A 20,302-nucleotide genomic window follows, 5' to 3' on the forward strand; every position below is an offset into this window, starting at 1 on the left:
TATCTACTTGTTGAGCCTGCTCTTCCACTCAAAACGATCATGGCTGATCCAATCTTGGCTTCAACAACACTTCCCCCCGCCTTCCTCCGTGTACATCTAGTGGCATTGAGTTTTCTAGAATGGAAACATACAATGACTTGGCTCAACAGGTTTTGGGGATAGAGAATCCCAAAGTTCATGGCCCTTAGAGGAGAAATATCTTTCATCTCTGTCTGAAATGAGGGACCCCCTTCTCAGAAACCATGTTGCCTAGTTGTAGATACTGCTGTAAGAGAACTTTCCTGCCTCCCACCTTCCAGTTTGTCTCTGGCTCCCAGAGCCTTATAGATTTCATTGAGGCCATCTCTCATTCTTCTAAAATTATTCCTTTATAAACGCTGTCCATTAAATTTCTTCCAATTTCGACAAAGGATCAAAATCTGAACTGGTTTTCATAGTTTTGTTTTACAGGCTTCTTCTGTTTTTTTTTTTAATTGTGAGCATCCATCATTGGTCTAAGATGTACGAGCATTCACACTGACAGAAGAAATCTCCTCACAATAAACAATTGTAAATTAAAAGTTGGGAGTAATGGTGTGTAAAGCTACATATAGATGAGGAACACAAAAAGCCACAAAGTGCTGGACTAACACATTGGGTCAGGCAGCATCTCTTGAGAACATGGATTAGAGTCGGGTCGCCTCTTCAAACCCAACCCAAAACGTCACCTCTCCTTGTTCTGCAGTTTGATGAATTGATATGCTGTTGAAAAATATATAATTTCACCTTTTAATGTAACAGTGGCACCCAACATCGGTATCAGATTATAATGCATTGTAATCATCAGATCACAACCTCTTAACGAACATATTCTCCCATCCTTATAATATTTATAAAAATTCTTATCCTGCACCCAGTGTGGTGAACCTAGAACCATAGAACATGTTCTCCAGAGATGCTGCCTGGCCGGTTGAATTACTCCAGCACTTTGTCGTTTAAAAAAAAATCCCAACCAGCATCTGCAGTATCCACGTTTAGAAGAGGAAGATAGACAACAATGAATAAGGTATTTCACCGCAGATGATCATCTTTTCAGTTTCATCGCAGAGGTGAGTGTATTTAAATTTATCGCAGACAGAAGAATCAATAATTAAATGAGCATGCAGGGAATTACAAGAATGTTCATGCCGTGGAACACTAACTTCAATAAATAAATTTTTGTACTCTACAGTTGACATGATTTAACCACACAACAATCAAAATGAATTCCTTTCTCTTGCATTCACAATCAAATTTACATTACATCTCTCCTTTGTACTAAATATTGTCTTTGGTACCTGGCTCGCTATTTAATGGGTGTAGTATAACAATTTTTATTAAAAGTTTAAAGATGGGAGAATGTCTACGTTAAGCGGTTGCGATTTGATGATTACAATGCGTTATTATCTGATACCGATTAGGGCGCCACTGTTACATTAAAAGGAGTAATTATTTTTTTTCAAAAGCATATCAATCTAGTAAATGACTAAAAAATGAACAACTGCATCAAACAAAGTGTGTACGGCCCCCAAAAGATTGTCATGCAAGTAATGAATAATTAGTAGCAGATGTCAAGAGGAAAATAAGCACTTACATTATAGTCTTGAACCCAGAGATTAAATCATTAAATCTTTATTCGTCACAGACTATTATTGGTATGAAGTGCTCAAAGAAATCCTGAAGATGCAAAAGACATAATATTAATATGATATTAACTGTTTCTCTCTGTCCTAAATTCCAGCAGTAACAAGCAGAATAGACCAGGAAGAACCCATGGATGTGATGCATTTGGATTTTCACAAAGCTTTTGATGAGGTTCAATATCAGGAATTGGCATGCAAAATTCACATGGGATTGGGGTAAAGTACTGGTAAGGATAGGAATAAATGGGTTGTATTCTGAGTGGCAGGAAGAGACTAGTGGGATATCACATGGATCAATCAGACCCCAGCTATTCATGGTATATGATGATGTTATGGATGAGGGAATTAACTGTAATGTCTACAAGTTTGCAGATCTCACAAAGCTAGGTAGGACCCAGCTACCATGCCTCATGGATTGGCAGAGTGGGCAGATGCTGTATAGTGTGGATAACTGTGAGGTTATCCACTTGGTGGCCAAATCAGGAAGGCAGATTATTATTTGAATGATGGCAGAATGGGAAAGAAGGAGGTGCACAAGACCCAAGTGCTGAAGGGAAGCATGCAAGTGCAGCAGGCGATTAAGAATTAAAATTGTATGTTGAACTTCATGACAGGAGGATTTGTCTAGACTGGAGAATAGAAAAGTCTTGTTGAAACTGCGCAGGGCCGTGGTGATACCACAGCATGAATATTGTTTGCAGTGTTGGTTTCCTTATCTGAGGAAGAATGTTCATGCAGGGAGTGCAACAAAAGTTCATTGGACTCGATCCTGGATGTCAGCACTGACAGTAAGAAGAGAGATTGGGTCAACTAGACTTGTATCAGCGAATGAGAGAAGATCCACGACATTCTACAAAATTCCAACAGGTATCTGATTAGAAGCAGGATTTACATCCTCTATGGAGAGTAAACTAAAACCCAAGGATAGGAGGTAAGCCATTTGGAAAATAATTTTCTTCAAAATCAATAAATATATTCAAAAGACTAGATATTGTTACAGAGTCATATACAACAGGCCCTTTGGCCCACCACATCCATGTTGACCATCAAGTACTCAACTATATGAAACCCATTTATCAGCACTTGATCCGTAGCCTTCCATGCCGTGGCAATTCAAGGACTTGACCAGACATTTTTAAAAAGTTGCAAGAATCTCCACCTCCACCACCCCCTCAGGCAGGGAATTCCAAATTTCAACCAAAAGGTTATTCCTCAGACCCCTCAAACTTACACAAAAACACTACTTTCAGATATCTCTGCTATGGGGAAAACGTTATTGCTATTTGCCCTGCCTATACCCATCAGAATCTTGTATACCGCCATGAGATCCCCTCCGCAGCCTACTCCACTCCAAGAAAACCAAACCAAGCCTATCTGTCTCTCTGAGGTTCTTCTGAAGTCTTACATCCCAGGCAACATCCTGGAGAATTATTTGTGCATCATCTCCTATGGTGTGTTGGGCAGAACTCCTTATCCTAAATGAATGTCCTCCAGTTTTAGATCCCTCTGCTATGGGGCTAGTATCCAACTACCCACACCCTTCATAATTTTGATTCCCCATCAGTCCTCTCTGCTTCAAGAAAAACAAACCTATCCTATCCAGTCTCTTCGTGTAACTGAAACATTCCACCCCAAGCAGCATCTTAGTGGATCTACTTTGCATAATTTCCTGTGCAATTGTATCCTGTATGGACACCAACATATAGATAAACCAGTATTCCCGCTCTATAAAGTCCTACCATGACCTCCCTGCTCTTATACTCGGTATCCCAGTTATTTAAGGCACTCTTCACCTACTTTTCTAACTGTGCTGCCACCTTCAGGACTGCTAGGCATTGTACATTTTAAGGCCCATATGTTCCTTAATAGTCTCTAGGACCATATCATTCATGGTGTAACCCTTGTTAGTCCCCCAAAGAGCATCACCTCACACGTATCATGATTCAATGTCATTTTCCATTGCTTTGCTCATTTTACTAACTGATTAATATCATGTATCTCAAACCTTATCTTCACTATTAATCAATATTGCAATGCTGTGTCCTCATTTACATCCTCACACCTGTTGTGCCTAAAGATCCTATAACCTGGATAAGTTACCAGCCCTGCCCTTCTTTCACCCATGTCGCTGTAATACCAACAACATCATTTTCCCATTGTTGTTCAATATTCTAAGTTCACTTGCCTTACTAATCAGACTCCTTGTGTTAAAATAGATGTAATTTAGCATTCCATTCCCCCAGTGTGCTTTGCGTCTAACGTCATGACATGTCTGATCTGTCTTCAGCAATTAATTATTTTTCCTTCTCTATTTGACTGCACCACTCTGAACTTTACATCTCATCCGTGTCCCACTCACTGCCAAATTAGTTTGAACCCTTCCCATCAGCATTACTAAACCTCCCTCAAGGATGTTGTCCTTATTCTGGCCCAGATGCAACCTGTCCAGCTTGTGAAAGTCCACCTTCTCCTGAACCAGTCACAGTGATCGAGAAATCCAAAGTCCTAAATCGTACACCATGGGAGTAACCAAAAAGAATTACAACCTTAGAACAAAAACAAACAACAGTACAGCACAGGAACAGCCCTTGGGTCCAAACATGATGCCCACATATTGATCTTATCTGCCTGTACGTGCTCCATATTGCCTGTACATGGTACCTTACAGGTTTTGCCCTATCATTTGCTACCTAGCTCCCTAAATTCATGTTAGCGGACTTCATTACTATTTTTAATCTATCTTGCTGTGGATCATATTCTCTGCTGTTTACTCTTGAGGAGGGGAAAACACTGGCTCACTTTAGAAATAAAATTTCCTTTTGAAAAGCAATTAAAGATTCTACTTCAAGCACCATTTCATGAGGGGTATTCTAGACCACAGATGATCATGCAGAAAACTCACATTGCTGATATTTTTTGAAAGTATTTCACTCGTGTGTTCCTGCCAATGGAAACAGGTTCTCCTTCCAATTCTAGGTGAACGAAAGCGACAAAACAAAAATGTGCTTGGTAAAGTTACTGAAGACATTGTACTCAGCCGCCTTTGATGGATTCATGTTGAAGAATGTGAGAACTCCTTGATTAAAAGACTTGTCCTTTACAGGACATAGAATGCTGTGCTGACCGAGCTTTCTGAACAGTAGCAGCACCTCCTGTGTGCACCATAATTGAAGCTGTGGCCGTTTGTCTTCCCACGGATTTGCTTCAGTGCGCTAATAGCTGCTCCTCTCTTGCATGGAGATGGCACCTGCCCATAGTTTATGCCAGCAACTTTACCAACCTGCATCTTTTTTCCACTTTGGTTCACCCAGAAATGGAAGAACTATATCCATTGGCAGATACATTGGTAACCAGGGACACATTGGAATAATTGGATCATCCCTTGGCTGGGAATGGTCCTTCAATTTACTGCCTATCCCAAATGGTATAATTTTCCTTTCACCTCACACTCCATCTTCTTCTTCTTCTTCTTCTTGCATATGGCGTGCACAGCCTAAAGTGGAATAACTTTCTATTTGATCATACTTACTTGTTTGGGAAGTGGTGAATCCTGGAATTCTCTGCCTATCCCAGTTCATTGGCTATAATTAAGAGGGAGTTAGATGTGGCCCTTGTGGCTAAGGGGATCAGGGGGTATGGAGAGAAGGCAGGGATGGGATCCTGAGTTGGATGATCAGCCTTGATCATATTGAATGGCACAGGCTAAAGTTGCCGAAGGACAACTCCTGTTCCTAATTTCTATCTTACTATGTTTCTATGTGCACGGCAGGTTGATTGCATTCGCCGAAACAGGGCGGACCACGTGAAGGTTGCAATCTCCCACCCCCTCACACTCCATATAGAAAGGTTACACTGTCTAGTGTAGAATACTTATTTGTTGATCACATCTTGTTCCAGTTCTTATAACCGTTAATTTTCTCCTTATAATAAAAGCTAATCCTATTCTGAAAAATTGGAATTAAAAGTATTCATAGTCATACAGCACTGTCCCGACCGAGTCTGCACCAAGCATCAAGTACCCACCTACAGTATTCCCACAATCCCATCCAATCCCTTCAGATATTGACATTCACCGACACACGAGCAACATTTTACAGTGGCTAATAAATCTATTGACCTGCTAGTCTTTGGGATATAGGAGGAAACCAGAGTGCCTGGTGGAAACTCACAGAGGGGGAACATGCAAACTACACACAGACATCTGCAGAAGTCAGGATCAAACATGGGTTGCTGGCACTGTAAGGCACCGGCTACATTAGCTACACAACTGTGTTGGTCCAGTTCAACATTATCGCTCTTATACCAAAACAACATAACCTTCTCAAATTGTTAAAAAATATATAAGATTTGGGAACAGCATCTTACAAAGCTGTCAGCACTGGTTCAATGCTCAGGTTGAAAGTTCAAATCTCACTGTGAAGTCTTGAGAACATGATCAAGTGTTGTATTATCTGAAGTATTGTATCTTTGGTAAAATATTAGACAGCAGACCTGTTATATATTCCGATTGATGTAAAAGAAACAATGACATGGTTCAAATAAATGTATCTGTTGTCATCGTGAAAGCAGATTAACTGGTAATCTTTTTCATCTATTGTCCTTGAGACATTATTGTGCTCAAATTGGCAAATGCTTTACCTCAGCTATAATAGGAACATTACTTCACAACAGAAACATGTTTGATCATCCTGAGGATATGAAGAGGTTTGATAGAAATACATGTTTGCAGATTTCAGGATCAGATCTAGATGATTTCTTCTTACTTTAGCATTTCAGTGTCAGTGCTCATAAAATATTTCAAGACTTTCTTAGACCATGAGGGGTGACAAATTAAAGCAATTCTCTTATTTTTCTCCTCAAGGGCATGAATCGGACAAATATTAATTTATATATTTTTCTCCTAGTACCAAGCTCCTGTTAGTAGCTCAATGTTAAACAGTAACAATAAACCATATTTATCGACTGTGCTCACAGTTAACTGTACTCCAGTAGATGGCTGCTACTCAAAAACCCTCCAGCTTCAGATACTGGTCTTTCTCCTGACACCCAGACTATTCCCCAAGACTGTAATAGGAGCAGTTAATTCTCAAAAGTTAAAGTCTAAATGTGAGAATTGAGAAATGTTGGAGGTATAAGAAGTCTAAGTACAAATGCAATGAAGGGAGGAAGAAGAGATTCCATAACAAGAGTGATAAAGATAGGCAGTAAAGATAGTAGTGGGTGGATACAGAATATGAGGGTGGTTAAAGCAACGTTTTTACCAATACCTGCTTATTCCCAACATCCACCAAGCTCGCCAATAGAAATGTGAGAACACTGCAATGTTCTGAAATTGTTTTGTTTCAGAACACAATGTTGAGCCTTGAAGGCTGTAACAAACCAAAATGAGAGTAAGCACGTCATTTGCTTCAGTTGAGCAGCACAAGGAAGAGACTGAAAATAGAAAGTGGATTGTAGATGAGATGGATATCACATTAACTAGTGACCATAACGTCAGGGCCACTCTTGTAAACTGTTGGAATATAAATTGAAACCTAACCTATTCAGCAAAGGCCTCCTGAATTCTAATTCCTTGAGAAGGTACTAAGACAGGCGGGGAAGAACCATTCACAAACGCATCTTTGGTGTGCTTCTGATCAGGACAGCATTGGGAATCCAGACCCGAAATGTCACCTAGTCATATTCTCCAGAAATGCTGTCTGACCCGCTGAGTTACTCCAGCATTTTGTGTCTCTCTTTGGTAAACCAGCATGTGCAATTGCTTGTTATTACAATTGGAATATGAAGTGCAAGACAACCACTACAGCCAAGGAGCAGGAGGTTCAGGTACAGAATCCTTTGTCAGGTGGAATGTTGCTTCGTCTGATTTACAGGTGGTCAAGTAGTCTCGTTATTGCTTTCTTCGGGGTTCTTGACACATTAGATTATCTTGATATATGAAAAGATTCTTTGCTCTGTTACCTTAACAAAGTTAACTTTGAGACAAAAAGAGGCAGTATATCCAATTGAGCTATCTGCAATATTCTCCACGGTGCAGCCAGAGGGACATAACCAAGGTTATGTTTCGTGATTGCAAAGTGTAAATATAATTGTGACACAGCAGGCAAGATCAATCACACATAATAGGCTAGATAACTGATTGTAGGGGAAAGCAACGGAGATATGGAAAAAGCGTTAGAAGAAGATGCCCATTTGAAACACAATGCTTGGTACAGACAAGCCGGGCTCAATATCCTTCCTGGGTTATACTGTCTGCGTTACCCCATTTAAGAAACATCCTCATACCAGAAGTATATTAGAGGAAAGGTATTTATTACAACAAAGCAGGACTTTGAGTAGGGTGACGTGTAAAGGAATGAAATAGAAAAGATATAGTTAAAAATATTTAGAAGACATCATATAGAGCTAGTAATTAAATACTGTTGGTAAATTGGAAATGGGAAGCTTCTCAGCTCTCAGATTGTTGGGAACAGGGGACCCAACAGCCCGAGTCTTACACTCCACCCCTCCCCCTCTGGCAGCTCCCGTCTCAAAGAATTGCGGGTTGCTAAAATGTTAAGGTACGGTGAAGTTTTGAGACACTCTCAACGGAAAGCACCACCCTGTCGGTCGAGGCTGGTCTTGTAAAAAAGAGCGCTGGTTCCGACTGGAGATGCCGCCCGTTTCCAGCCCCGTCTCAGCCGGGGTGAATGTTAGGGGGTTAGAACGGGTGGTCTTTGCTCTTTTGTGAGCACCTCAGCCTGTCGGAGCGGGATAAATGCTGAACCTCCAGGCTTGCAATTGTATTGGAAGGCTCAGCCGGAGGGGGGGGGGGGGGGGGGGTCTTTAATTTCGTAAAGCGATCTTGCTAATTCAGCCTCTGTGATATTAGGTTTGTTTCCGGGAAAGCTTTTGTGGTTGAATGGAAAGAGAGGCATGCTTTTCCATCTCAGTAAGATCCAACAGCACGCTACTGAAATCTTCCTTCCTTCAGATTAAGGATGAGCAAGTCCGCAGCTGACATTTTACCTTAAGCAGGGACCGAGACTCTGTCCGCCGATTTCAATTGCAAAATAAACTCCAATCCGTCAGCTCAGAAACTGCCATTTCTATCTCAGACATCTTAATAACATTAAGGGAACGGATTCATCGCCGGGACCATCCTGCTTTGAAACACGTTCGAAGAAGTTACGGAAATGACGGGCGACCAAACTTTGCTTTAGTTGAAACCAAGAAAGCTTCCCTCAATACAAGATGCGTCTGTTTTAGAATATGATGGTGTGTTTTAATCTAGAAGAGGAAACATCCAATTCCTCGCCGGGGTCTCACCTTGTCCAGCTACTTTTTTTCCTAAGGTGGGTGGGAGCTGTGGTGTAAAATCTAGGGTCCCTCGTCCATTTCTTTCCTGAAGTTCAACACATTAATTTACATTCGCCGCTGTGTAATATACTCGTCACTTAACTGGTTGGTAAGAGGTTTCTGTAATGATGAGTAGAATGCTTCAGTGCCCAGCACGCATTTAATCCCACCTACCGTTTGCTCTCTATTTACTACCGTTATATTCTAGGAGGCATCTTAGAAATCCTCCAACACGTTGCACTCTAACCACTGTGTTCAAGAAGGAACTGCAGATGCTGGAAGATCGAAGGTACACAAAATTGCTGGAGAAACTCAGCGGGTGCAGCAGCATCTATGGAGCGAAGGAAATAGGCGACGTTTCGGCACGAAACGTCGCCTATTTCCTTCGCTCCATAGATGCTGCTGCACCCGCTGAGTTTCTCCAGCAATTTTGTGTACCTGCACTCTAACCACTGATGTGTGTTCGGCGAAGGATCTTTGACTGTTGGTATCTCCACCCGCACATGTTGGAATAACCTGCTTAAACTAACGAGAACCTCGGATTTCAATGTTTCAAAATAACTTTACCAGAGAACTCGAGCTCAAAGCTCCAAACTACCAGGACAACTTTAAAACGATATCAGTACATCCCATCCCAGAAATCATTTGATGGAACACAAAAATAACGCCGGCGACGAGTGCTAAATATTAATTCACGTCTAGAATTATATTTACAGATACCGTCTCAATTTAAGAATACAATTAGAAAAATGAACTGACCTATCTCCCTAAAGTTTACGACTGAGAATATTAGACTGTATCTCGTGTGTTGAGAACATGACGATTGCCTCGCCGCCAACAATTTCGCCCAGATTTAAATCGACTCTGCAGAGCTGCTAATCCCGTCAGATGCGGCCCGGCTTGTCTCATCACACTGACTCACTCAACCCCTCCGCCAGCCTAGGCTGGAGCCCCCCCGGCTGCAGTGTGACTGCCACTTACTGCACTGGCTGCTCGGTGCAGTCCACAGCGCCCAGCCCATCCGGCACCACATGCTCCGTCAACCCGGCACTCTGCTCATCTTTCCAGCTCCCGGCCGTGGCTTCAGTGCTCGCCGCCGCTCATGGCTCTCGTCTCTGCTGGGTTAGCACTCGGGGAGGTTGTACAATGAAGCAGTCAAGAGACAGCGCCAGGTCAGGAAAGCTCACCGGCCGTGTCTACATTGCAACAACAGCCCGCGTACCTAGGCTGGTAAACCAGTCAAAAATAGGCGTGTGCTGGTCCGAAAATCTTTGAGTGATGTGCAATTTCCCTGGATGTCCAGATGAATAAAATGATCTTAACCGAAGCCAATATCCAGCGAGCAAGCAGGTTCAACCTGCGCACTGACTTTTTCCCTGTAAGTCTCTAAGTCCTTTGAGTCACTAATGTCATTCTGATTGCCCAGAACAAAAATCCCCCCTGACTGGTCTCAACAATGTACTCCTCTTGCAAGAAAGAGGGCTCGTTTTGCTGCATTAGAGGGCGAGGGCTCATCGACAGCAGAACATGGGTGTTCCAACCTGCGCGTTCAATCAGCTGAACACTGGATGAACTCAGCTGGTCGGGCAACATCTGTTGAGGCGATTCGGCAGGCGGCGTCTCGGGTCGAGACCCTTCTTTAGACTAATCGGGCTGGGGAAGAAAGCTAGAAAAGTAGGGCTGATTAATAAAAAGGAAATGCTGATGCTGGTTTATAACGAAGATAGACACAAAATACTAGAGTAACTCAGTGGGTCAGGCACCATCTCCGGAGAAATCACAGCATCTCCAGAGATGCTGCCTGACCCGCTTTGTTACTCCATCATTTTTGTTGTGCCATTAAATAAATACCGCTCTTAATCCAGAGGCTGCTAAGGTTTTCCTATAACAGCTGAGTACAGAGAATGTTAAGTGGAAAGGCGCCCCAAGAGAGGATAACGCCATGTAGTTTTACCGTTTCCTAAGAAGGTCCGACATAACACACTCTAGTTAAATTGGAGGTACACAAAAAAGCTGGAGAAACTCAGCGGATGCAGGAAAATCGGCGGGTGGTAGCGAAGGAAATAGGCAGCGTTTCGGGTCGAAACCCTTCTTCAGACTAGTTAAATTGGATTTGTTTAAATAAATAAATGGTCCATTTATTTAGAGCATTATAGGGAGGTTGCACGGCAGCCGGGTCACGACCCGTGACCTGTACTATTGCCACACAACGCCAACTGGAGTACACGCGATGAACTGCAGGTAAGTACTTCCATCGTTTCCTGCGTAGCGGGCCCGTTAAAAACACCGAAATGGCCATTTTATGCGCTGTAAATAATTATGGAAATCGGGGAAAGCGCGAGAGACATCTATCCGCTTCCCTATCCGGTAATTCTGAAGTAGGATAAATGTCTCTCACGGTTACCCCAATTTCCATAATTATTTACAGTGCAAAAATTGGCCGTTTCGGCGGTTTTTAACAGATACGAAAGTACGCGTTTTGTGCATTAACAGTATACGCCGTAAGCTGTCATGTACTCCACATGGATTGAGCTGCTCCGTGCGTCATACCCTTTGACCTGATGACCTTTACGTGCAACCCCCCTCTAGAGGCCCGTAATGTAGCGGAAATAATCCCTAATTGTTTTAAAAAAATCCAGATTAGCAGAGTGCTAGAATGAGCCCAACCTTGCAAGAGTAGGAATAGATTGGAGCTACTTGTGCCCTGGGAATGCTGAGCCTTTGAAATGCATTCATGGTTGGAGTGATGGAGGCTGACCATTCCCATCTTACCTTCAACAATGAACTGGGCCTGGTCTTGACCACATCCCTTCATATGCAGACTGGACTAGTTTCAGTAACCTCAAGAGATCCAAAATGAACTTCCCATGGTCCTGTTCCGCTTTCTGGTCCCACTTCCATTTCATTCAAAGGGATGCATTGATGTGAATGTACAGGTTGTCATGTTTTGATGTTCCAGCTATAAAGCCTCCCATTCATCCATTTCTTGGGTTCCTCTCTGTGTTAAAAGAAAAACAGAGCAGTAAAATCAAAGATCTGTTGAATCTGCCATGAAAGTTTGAACTCCTGCAGCCACAAACAAAACAGGCCTTTCAGCCCATCATTTTCAGGACAGCCATCAGGAACCATTCTACACTAGTCCAATTTTACAGCACTCAGCTCAGAGCAATCAACTGCACGGTGTTTGCAGTGCTCATCTAGATGTGAGAATCTCTGCCTCTACCACCTTCCTCAGGCAGCGAGCACCAAATTTCAACCATCATCTGAGTGATAAAAAATCTTCCTCACATCCCCTCTAAACTTCCAGCCACCTACCCTAAACCTATGCCCTCTGGTCATAGACAACTTTACTGAAGGGAATCATCTCCTCCCATCCACACTATGCCACTCTTAATTTTGTACATCTCCAATGGGTATCCCTTCAGCCTCCTGCACTCAGAGAAAACAAACCCAGCCTGTCCAGTGTTTCATTCGAACATAAACTCTTTATCCCAGACACCATTTCTTCTTTAATGTTACAGCTCCTTTCATTTTAAACATGATTCCATCGCTGCCATGACCTTCTATTCTCTTTCTGATACTGATGCAAAGTAATTATTTAACCATCTGCCATTTCACTTTCACTGCCTGAGCTTTTATCCTGTACTGCACTCTTTTTTCTCTAAGACCATCCTACCCTGTGGAGTATTGTACTGTTACATTTAATTTCCTTGATAATTTTGTTTCACTATTCTTTGGCTTCCTCATTATTTCTTGGTACTCTGATCATGTGACTCATCCTCCCCCCCCCCCCTTTTAATAGGATTTTCATCATTTAGAGGCAGAATTTGCATGTAAATTTCGCTCTGATCTATTCAGTAAATAATATTTGCATGGTTGTTGCACGAACGGGACAATTAAGGTTATCTCTGGGCTAGAGCTTTTTGTATGAAGCAAAGGAGATCAAGTGGAGATTTAATCAAGGTGTCGTCACAGGAAACAGAAAAGTCCTAATTTTTCTTGGTAGAATGTTCAATGACATGGATTGAAGGATTCCCGTCCAATGACGTGGATTGGTTGGAGGATTGTGGGGTGGGGGATGTTTGATTTAATATCTGTTTCACCAGAAATGCAGTGGGGGGCTGGAGTTTTAAGGCTGTAAGGATGGTGAAGGCAGAAACAGACCTTTAAACATGCGGAGAGGAGTGAGTGAAGTGCTATAGCCTGCAAGGTCTGTGATCAAGAACAAGCAAGTGGGAGTAACCAGAATAATAACATTTCTCAGAATGTGCTGCTGATCTGGGGAGTTAACTTAAGTGATGAAGGACAGAGACATTGAGCGAATGTGGCACTGTGCTAATTAAGACAGGAATAGCACTTGTTTTACTGGCCTTTGCCTTCATAATTGAAACACCAATGCTATGGTCAGTGAAATTCTAACCCCTATCATAAAGAGTGAGATTAATCACAAAACAAATTTCATTATTTGAAAGCTGGGGAAAGCGTATATTTTATGTTCTTTTAATTGCAATTCTCAGGCATATTGCAATGATTTATAAATCATTACACAGCGAGGACAGTGAATTGAAACTTCATCTCAATTCATCATGGTTTATCGCTTTCCTATCCTGTGTAAATCATTTCATCCATACAAATTTCCCCTTTTAAAAATTGAAGGCCATTCCTGTGATCTTGTCATCTTTTGTGGCCTAGCTACTGCCATCAACTCAATTAAAGGTAAGACCATTTTGGATCCTTTTATTCCGTTTTTATTCATATCCTCCCATCCTGTGTCACCTCATTTCTTCTATATGTCAACTGCAATTCAGACTCTTACTTTGGCTACTGATCTGCTCAACTCCACCCTTTATTTCTTCCATTCTGGACTGAAACTGAAACTATTCACAGCTCGGCCATTCCCTCTAGGAGGCAGAATTGAACAGATATAACTTAGCAAGTCTCTATCAGTTTTGACAGACATCACAAAACGCTGGGGACCTCTTTTAAGTACAAATCTGATGGGTGTTGCAAGATCACCTCCACCCCAGCTTCTTTTCTGTGATGGAATTGACTTCCTAAAGCCTCCCTCCCTACTTCCCCATTTCCCCCTGAATGTGAGGAACTTCATTGTTATTAAGATTGAAACAGCTTCCTCTTCTTGAGTAGAGGTTAATGAGAAACTGAAGTTCGGACCAGAGCTGAGATGAGTCTTTCAATCAATTTTGGCCCTTGTGGTCTTGGCAAAAAAAAAGTAAAGGAGACAATTTATCTCTGATTGGAGTTTCTAGTATTTTGTCCTTCATCGCAAACGGCATTTTCTTTAACCTACATTGCAATGCTGCCTCCTAATTCACCACCAACCCTCGTCATTCCTTAGGCGTATCTCAGCAAAACGCGTGTAACCAAGAATGTTCAGCTCTGATCATACCTCACTAAATGCCCTCAGTTCACTGCCTTTATTCCCTCAACTCCGTGCATTAAATGATGAACAATTAAATTCTGCCAAAAATAGTTTCTCTTTTTATTTCTCCCAGTCTCCACAGTCTTCCAAAGTTAATCCTCCATATTGCAGGCTCATTTAACAGCATCATACTTTGCATATCTGATTTTGTGTCTCGCCTTCATCCCCTCACTAAGACAGTTTGAGCGCTCCCCACCAGCACAGTAATATAATAATAATAATAAATTTTATTTGCGGGCGTCTTTCAAAGTCTCAAGGACACCTTACAGAAAATTAACAAGAGAGAAAAAACATATAGTCGGAGTAAAATAAATAATAAGGACATCACCAATACACAAATTAAAGACAGAATTCGCTCCAAAGACAAAAAATCAAAAACACAATGTGAAGAGAGAGCAGCGGCAGCTAAAGCGCGCCAGCGTCCACTCTCCCTTCCGACAGCCATCTCGGACACAAACGAACATATTCACATTACACACAAAAAATCATCCCCCCACAATGGATACCACTGTGGGGGAAGGCACAATGTCCAGTCCACATCCCCAGTTCTCCCAAAGTCAAGCCTATTGAGGCCTCCGTTATTGCCTCTACGGAGGCCCGATGTTCCTGGCCGTTCTGGCCGGGTGCTGTTGCCCCGGCGTCGGGAGAGTCCTTTCAGCGGCTGGGCCACATGGACTTTGGAGCAAGTCCAACAGCGATGTAACACATCTTGTTTGTAATTTATCCAGAAGCAATCACAATTGTCTTTGAGATCTACTTTTAAATCAATTTCTTTCTTTGTTGTTATGTAAATTCTTATCTATCCTAACTATCAAATCCATTACTGTAGCTTTCCCATTCAATTTTAACTGAGCCCACGTGGTTCCATGATCTTGACTTTGGCTGTGACCCCTACCCCCCCCCCCGCCCGAGGGGGCCATTGACTTCTTGAGCATTCTGAGGTGATTACTGGTCCAGAACAACAGACAGCCAACCATGTCACCTCTGGCTGCCCGCTCTACCACCCACCAAATGGAGCTCAGGGCCTGGCAGACATTGACGCAAAGGCAACAACCTGGCTGCTCAACACCCGGCTTGAGATCTAACTATTCCTTTGGTTTATGTTTCATTCGCAAGAAGAAGACTGGCCCATTCCCTCTCTCTGCCTGAAAACATAAGCTATGAGGTGACCACTCTCTTGGATGTGCTATCCATGTAACAGATAAATGCATGTGTTGACACCAGCTGCTATCATGAAATTTAGATCTTGATGTCTTCTGAGATCACTCCTACAAAAATGTGACGATCAGAATGTGTCTTCAACAGGAATAATCCAGATCTTTATTGGAAGAAGTTCTGTCAGATCTTTATTTACTGGAAGAAGAATTTAAATTCAACTATCTTTCCAGGTCAGCATTCACATTAGGCCATTTCACTGCTTTATTCATTGTTATCTAAATAATCTACATTCATTTTTCAGTATATACTCTAACAGGGTGTTGTCCAATCTTAATTTGAAAGCATTGTTAAATTCATGGGACTTTAGAAAAATCAAGGCTATTTATAGGTTAAATAATGTGGGGAACTAGGATTTCATCTACTTTGGTAGGAAGAAAAAAATCTTAAATGGTGTGGGACTATTAAACATTAGTGTTAAAAGAGATCAGGGTGTTCTCAGACAAGAAATGCAAAGAGATTGCTTGGTGGTATAGCAAAAAATGAAGAAGGGGAATCGAATGTTGACCTTCATTATGAGAGGGTTGAAGTAACAGTAAGCCAGTATTGCTAAAGTTCTCTGGCAAGAGTATAATTGGACTGCTGTAGACAGTTATAGTTCATGATTGAGAGACAAAGTTAAGGTTCATCAAGTTGATTACTGACATGAGACTGTTATCTTATGATAAAGGATCAAACAATGGTTTGGGCACTCTCAGGAGTTTAGAAGAGTGGAAGGTGACCTCATGGTCAGATTCTGAAAAAGCTTAACAGGAGAAATGGATGGATGTTTCTCTGGATGAAGGCATTGAAGATGGAGATGATGAGGAAATTGATTCCTCAGAGGGCTGTGAGTTTATGGAATTCTCTATCCTTAGAGCTGTGGATGTGGAATTATTAAAGGTATTCAAAGCTGAGGTAAATTTTAGAATGTGGGGGAATTAAATGTTACAGAAATTAACCAGGATAATGGACTTGAGGTCAAAGATTACATCAGCCATGATGTTATTGAATTACATGCAGGGTCGAGCTGTTATATATCTTTCCCTGTTAATGTTTGAAACAGAGCCCAATTAGTGATACACAGAATAAAATTTCTTTAGGAAGCAGCAAAAGGTTAAAAGAACAGCAAATGAGTCAGAACAGCTTTCAAGCATAACACTTAAGAGGAGACTGCTGATATGCACTAAGGCAATTTTTAGACCATGCGTGACCAATATTGATCTTTGCTCAATCATTCATGCCATGAAGTATTTCACTCTAACTACAATGACTTGAGCTAAATGTACTGGCTGAAACTGACACTTTATTAGATTTAATGATTATTAATGAAATAAAAGCAGAATTAATGATCAAAAAATTTTGTTCAGGGATTTTTCATAACCGACGGATTCATTTTTGCTTTGTGTACAGAAACATAACCTGCAAAGTTAGCAGCCTGTAACAAGTGACGTATCACAGGGATCAGTGCTGGGAATACAACCATTTACAATGTATATCGCGAGTAGTTTACAGAGAAATAATCATGGATTAGGCGAATGGACAACAAAATGTGGCACATGGGGCACAATGTGAGAAAATGTAAAGTCATAGAGTACGGTAATAGGCCCTTCAGCTCTTCTTGCCCATGTCGACCAAGATCCCCAATCTACACTAGTCCTAACTGCCCACGTTTAGTTTAGTTTATTGCAACGTGTACCGAGGTACAGTGAAAAGCTTTTAGGTTGCATGCTATCCAGTCAGCGAAAAGACTATACATGATTATAAATGTACACAGTGTACAGATATAGGATGAAGGGAATAACGTTTGGCCCATAGCCCTCTAAAGCTTTCCTATCCATGCACTTGTCCAAATACTTCTTAAATGTTGTAATATACCTGCTCCAATAACTTAGTTTGGCAGCTCATTCCATATACCCACCACCCAAGTGAGGTATCACAGGGATCAGTGCTGGGAATCAATCAATTTAAATTGGACCTTGGTGATGAAGGGTGAACAATTAGATGTTATGGTCCACAGCAATAAGTTCAGGTCAGGTCGGGGGAGGTCCCTCTGCCACGGATACCATGTAATCCTGTGCTACCTGCTCCATGGTCGGATAGTCGGCGACTAATGCCCCTGTCCCACGTAGGAAACCTGAACGGAAACCTCTGGAGACTTTACGCTCCACTCAAGGTTTCCGTGAGGTTCCCGGAGGTTTTTGTCAGTATCGCTACCTGCTTCCACTACCTGCAACCACCTGCAACCTCCGGGAACCGCACGGAAACCTTGGGTGGGGCGCAAAGTCTCCAGAGGTTTTCGTTCAGATTTCCTAAGTGGGACAGGGGCATAAACCGTCTCTCCCAACTGGTTTGCCTGATTGAATTGGTCTATCCCAGGGCATGGAACAATGGTGTGTAGTCAATGGAAGGCACTGACTTTCATCACAGAATGCAGTCTGTACTGAATATCAAGTTAGGACCTGGAAATCCTAACCTGAGATAGACCCCTCTCACTGGCCGTCTGGAGAGACCGTTGACTATAAAGCAAGGCCTCCGGCAGAGTAGCAGTGGTGAGATCACGAATGCTCCCGTCCTCATAGTGGACAGCAGATTTCACCATTGCCTGCAGTCCTTTCCCACAAAGCCTTTGCATTGGCTGCACTAGGCTTCAGTGCATTCCTTAGCATGTATTTATGCAGCATGAAATGTGACAGTCAGCAAAATTCCCATCTTGTTGTACTGAAGGTCAATGTTTTGGACAGACTTTCCAGCTGTACCCAATGTTTGTCTTGGTTTGCATCCCTGCAGACAGGTCAAAGATCAGAAATTGCACTTCCAGATGAAATGGAAAATGGCTCCTCCAGTTTACAAATTACATTGACATAAACATGCTACTTTTAGCTGTGCCTCTGCTAAACCCTGCCATTGTGCTTTTCCACTTTCAGAGTCCTAAGATGTCCACACTGATCAGGTGGCATATTGAAGAGCAACACAACCAAAGTGAAGGTACACATTCAATCTGAAAACAAGGTTGAGAATGTAATTATTTTGCACTTTGTTCACTTCCAGAAAACACGCATTACTTGATTCCTTCAGGAAAAGCATTTCGTTATGAATAATTAATCTGGTAGAAAATTGTCATTTATTGGTAAGTCAACGTTAATGGGGAAGGAAAAGCATGCCTTGTAAAATAAGATGCAAATTGCCTTCGAAATGTTACAAATATAAAAGATGCTTCTCAAATAGTCCAATTATATTTCAGTCGTTAAAATGGCTATTTAATGAAGGATGTACATTTACCTAGCACCTTTTGTGATACTCTATTTCGTACATTGTGTCTCTAAATTCTGTTAAATGTTATTCGCAATCAAACCAAGCAAATCAATCCATGATATTCTGAGGGATAGGTTATACATGCATTTGGATGGGCAAGGGCTGATTAGGGATAGACAGCATGGTTTTGTACGTGGGAGGTCGTGTCTCACAAATCTGATTGAGTTATTTGAAGACGTGACCAAAAAGGTTGATGAGGGCAGAGCTGTAGATGTAGTGTACATGGATTTCAGTAAGGCATTCGACAAGTTTCCGCATGGTAGGCTGCTCTGGAAGGTTAGATCGCATGGGATCCAAGGAGAGATAGCTGAATGGATTGCAAATTGGTTCCATGTAAGGAAGCAGAGGGTGATGGTGGAAGGTTGCTTCTCGGACTGGAGACCTGTGATTAGTGGTGTGCCTCAGGGTTCGGTGCTGGTCCCGTTACTGTTTGTCATCTATATCAATGATTTGGATGAGAACATACAGGGCAAGATTAGCAAGTTTGCTGATGATACAAAAGTAAGTGGTTTTGCAGATAGTGAAGATGGTTGTGAAAGATTGCAGCAGGGTCTGGATCGATTAGCCTGGTGGGCTGAGGAATGGTTGGTGAAATTTAATACAGAGATGTGTGAGGTGTTGCATTTTGGGACGTCTAACAAGGGCAGGACCTACACAATAAATGGTGGGCCTCTGGGGAGTGTTGTAGAGCAGAGGGATCTAGGAGTGCAGGCGCATGGTTCCTTGAAGGTCGAGTTGCAGGGAGATAATCTGGTCAATAAGGCTTTCATCAGTCAGAGTGTTGAGTACACAAGTTGGGAGGTCATGCCGTTGCATAAGACATTGGTGAGATCGCATTTAGAATATTGTGTTCAGTCTGGGCACCATGTATTAGGAAAGATATTATCAAGCTTGAAAGAGTTCAGAAAAGATTTATGAGGATGCTGCCAGGATTAGAGGGTGTGAGCGATAGGGAGAGGTTGAGTGGGGGGGGGGGGGGGGGGGGGAGGGGTCTCTAATTCTTGGAGTGCAGGAGGATGAAGGGTGATCTTATAAAGGTATACAAAATCATGAGAGGAATAGATCGGGTAGCTGCACAGAGTCTCTTGCCCAGAGTAGGGGAATCAAGGACCAGAGGGCACAGGCTCAAGTTGAAGGGGAAAAGATTTAATAGGAATCTGAGGGGTAACTTTTTCACACAAAGGGTGGTGGGTGTATTGAACAAGCTGCCAGAGGAGGTAGTTGAGGCAGGGACTATCCCATCGTTTAAGAAACAGTTAGACAGGTACATGGATAGGACGGGTTTGGAGGGATATGGACCAAGCGCAGACAGGTGGCACTAGTGTAGATGGGACATGTTGGGCCGAAGGACCTG

At 42.2% G+C, this 20,302-nt stretch overlaps 1 protein-coding gene across 3 annotated transcripts in view; it reads right to left on the reverse strand.

Annotated features, from left to right (window-relative positions):
* The window catches only part of LOC129712623 (cortexin domain-containing 1 protein), a 34,425-nt gene that overhangs the window by 13,769 nt on the left and 354 nt on the right, over positions 1-20,302 (reverse strand). Inside the window, exon 2 of one of the 3 annotated variants that reach the window (XM_055661186.1) lies at positions 11,772-11,997. The gene's annotated coding sequence lies outside the window, so the exon portion shown is untranslated. The other 2 variants (XM_055661185.1, XM_055661187.1) reach the window with 2 other exon arrangements.

The sequence above is a fragment of the Leucoraja erinacea genome, chromosome 33 (genome assembly GCF_028641065.1).
Source record: "Leucoraja erinacea ecotype New England chromosome 33, Leri_hhj_1, whole genome shotgun sequence".
Taxonomy (NCBI): Eukaryota; Metazoa; Chordata; class Chondrichthyes; order Rajiformes; family Rajidae; genus Leucoraja; species Leucoraja erinaceus.